The following is a 3,515-nucleotide window of genomic DNA, read 5'->3' as shown; positions in this document are numbered from 1 at the left end:
GATATGATGAATGCGATGCTTATAAGTTCGGGCCTACCTCAAGACGCGTGGGGAGAGGCTATTTTGACAAGTAATTACCTTTTAAATAAGGTACCCCACAAGAAGCTTGATAAGACTCCTTATGAGCTGTGGAACGGTAGGAAACCTTCCTACCAGTACCTGAAAGTGTGGGGGTGTCTTGCCAAAGTTTTGGTGCCAACACCTAAGAAAGTAAAGATAGGTCCTAAGACGGTGGACTGTATCTTTATTGGCTATGCACATAATAGTAGTGCTTATCGGTTCTTAGTACACGAGTCCCATAATCCGGACGTACACGAGAACACGATAATAGAATCAAGGAATGCATCTTTCTTTGAAAATGTATTTCCTTGTAGGTCCAATGAGGGACCGAGGTCGTCAAAACGAACATTTGACGAAGCTATGGATAATGAAAGTGGGGAATCCGAGAGAGAACCCGAGCTCGAGCCAAGACGCAGTAAGCGGGCGAGAGTTGGAAAATCATTCGGTCCTGATTTTCTAACTTACTTGTTGGAGTACGATTCGAGTACTCTAACTTGTTTATTAGAAAATGAACCCGATTTTCTATCTTGTTTGATAGAAAATGAGCCTCGAACGTACGGAGAAGCCGTGACTTCTACATAAGGACCAATGTGGAAAGAGGCTATTAAAAGTGAAGTGGATTCTATTTTACAGAATCACACTTGGAAACTTGTTGATCTTCCTCCGGGTAGTAAACCCTTAGGATCCAAGTGGGTCTTTAAAAGGAAGATGAAACCCGATGGTTCCATCGAGAAGTATAAGGCTAGGCTTGTAATCAAGGGTTACAGGCAACGCGAGGGCCTTGATTACTTCGACACATATTCTCCTGTGACGAGAATAAACTCCATTAGAATGATACTTGCTATAGCCGCGCTGCGGAATTTGGAAGTTCATCAAATGGACGTTAAAACCGCTTTCCTAAATGGCGAACTAGATGAGGAAATCTATATGGAACAACCCGAAGGGTTCGTGGTTCCGGGCCAAGAAAGGAAAGTGTGTAAATTGGTTAAATCGCTATATGGTTTAAAACAAGCGCCTAAGCAATGGCACGAGAAGTTTGACCATGCGATGTTGACTAATGGATTTAAAATAAACGAAAGTGACAAATGTGTCTACGTTAAAGAAAAGATAGACGGTTATGTCATTCTTTGTTTATACGTAGATGACATGCTCATCGTTGGTAGTAACGATCGGATGATCAAGTCTACCAAAAACATGTTAAATGCGAGATTTGACATGAAGGATATGGGTTTGGCTGATTTAATCCTCGGGATTAGAATCATTAGAAGACCTGATGGTCTGGTGTTAAGCCAATCACATTATATTGATAAAATCCTTGAAAAATTTAACAAGGATAATCATCAAGGGACTAGGACGCCATTAGATCAAAGCGTTCATCTAACCAAGAACCACGGAGAGTGTATTTCTCAAGTAGAATATGCTCGGGTTATTGGTAGTTTGATGTATCTAATGAGCTGTACTAGGCCGGATATTGCCTTTGCGGTTAGTAAACTCAGTAGATATACGAGTAACCCCAGTGCCATGCACTGGACGGCAATAGTGAAGGTTCTGAGATACTTAAGGTATACTCGAGACCTTGGACTGCACTATGGGAGATATCCTGCTGTACTTGAAGGGTATAGCGACGCTAGCTGGATATCTGATATTAAGGACTCTAAGTCCACGAGTGGCTACGTGTTTACACTAGCCGGTGCAGCCGTTGCATGGAAATCCTCTAAACAGACCGTGATAGCTAGATCCACGATGGAATCTGAGCTGATAGCCTTGGACAAATGTTGTGAAGAGGCTGAATGGCTACGCCATTTTTTAGAGGATATTCCTAATTGGGAAAGACCTGTACCTCCAATGTGTGTGCATTGCGATAGTCAAGCTGCAATTGGACGGGTACAGAATCATATGTATAATGGTAAGTCTACACATGTGCGTCGTAGACATAATACCATTAGACAACTTCTCACAACTGGTGTTGTCTCGATTGACTACGTAAAGTCATAAGACAACATAGCGGATCCGCTAACCAAAGGGTTATGTAGAGTAGCTGTGGAGAAGTTGAGACGAGGAATGGGTCTAAAGCCCTTGGTATAAAGTTCTATAGTGGACACCCAACCTAGCTGGCACCTAGGTTCAATGGGACAACTAAATTATGGAACGGAGCGTGTCACTGTGGGGGTCTCGGATTCCCTACCACTCCTCGTTAGAAACAGTGGCTCCCGCACAAGGTTAGCATGTTAAATGCTTTAGTGATTCGAATGTCGGTTGACATATGTGAGTATGCGGGATACTCGGGAAAGAATCACCTATGTGAGAGAGAAGTGAGGGTCGCTTCAAAGGAGAATTGACGGGCACAATTCTTCACAAACTCTTGCAGAACCAGGAATGGTGACCCACGACCAAAATGGGCACAATCATGAGAACAAAGCATGGTTGGGAGGTTCCTGTGTGAGATATGTCATCGTCTACACAAACGGCAGTCGGTTCAAAGACATCGCGTTCTATCGTACAGTCAGTAGAGTAAATATATCTTCACGAGAGAAGGTTCAAAGGGTGTGACCCTACCTATCCTATGCAGGGATCGACCGTTGAACACAGTTGTTTCCGTTTTTACAACTACCCCGAAAATCAATTTTCATTCCTGTGGGGGATTGTTGGAAAAATTAGCTTAAAATGGCATAAAATGGCATATTAAGTGGCTATTTTGTGGTACAATTATCAGTGGGGTCCACTTCCGATTTGGGTCGGGTCAAAGTGGATTCGGATTCTTCGGAGTAAGACGAAGAGATTGATATATTGTACGCTCAAAACGGATAATGGGTGTATGAGATATTGATTCTCAAAGTAGACCCATTTAAGTTGGGAAATGAAGGGAAAATGTAGGACTTTGTCCCACATTGGTTTGGAAACAAGATTTGCCCCCCTTATATACATGAGCTCTTTTCAAGCTTGTAGAATTGTATAGCATAGAGGTTCTCTCGCGCGGGGGAGGGGGGGGGGGGCGGGGGGGGGAGGGGTGCAAGTCAAAATCCAACTAGAAGACATAAAAAAGGCTTGAAATCAAGCCCGAGCTCGTGTGCGCCGGCACCTGCGGGCACGAATGTCGTCCAGAAATGGGCTACTTCGGTATCATTTTCCATCTGTTATAGTCACTTGGCTCGGCCAAAACCGAGAACACCACTCTCGTGCTACAGAGAGCACGAGAGGTTGTGGTGCATGGCTCGGCCAAAACCGAAAACACCACTCTCGTGCTACAGAGAGCACGAGAGGTTGTGGTGCACCGAGAGCAAAACTCTCGTGCAACGGTGAACACGAGAGGTGTACTCTCGTATTGCACCATAGCACGAGAGGTGTACTCTCGTGGTGTACCATAGCACGAGAGTGTGAACTCTTGTGCACCCCAACGGTTTGAAACCCGAAAGTGCAGAAGATTAAACTCATCTGTTACGGAATTAATACTGTTT

This window comes from Ipomoea nil, unplaced genomic scaffold (assembly GCF_001879475.1).
Source record: "Ipomoea nil cultivar Tokyo-kokei standard unplaced genomic scaffold, Asagao_1.1 scaffold0878, whole genome shotgun sequence".
NCBI classification, from domain to species: Eukaryota; Viridiplantae; Streptophyta; class Magnoliopsida; order Solanales; family Convolvulaceae; genus Ipomoea; species Ipomoea nil.
This window is presented reverse-complemented; position numbering follows the sequence as displayed.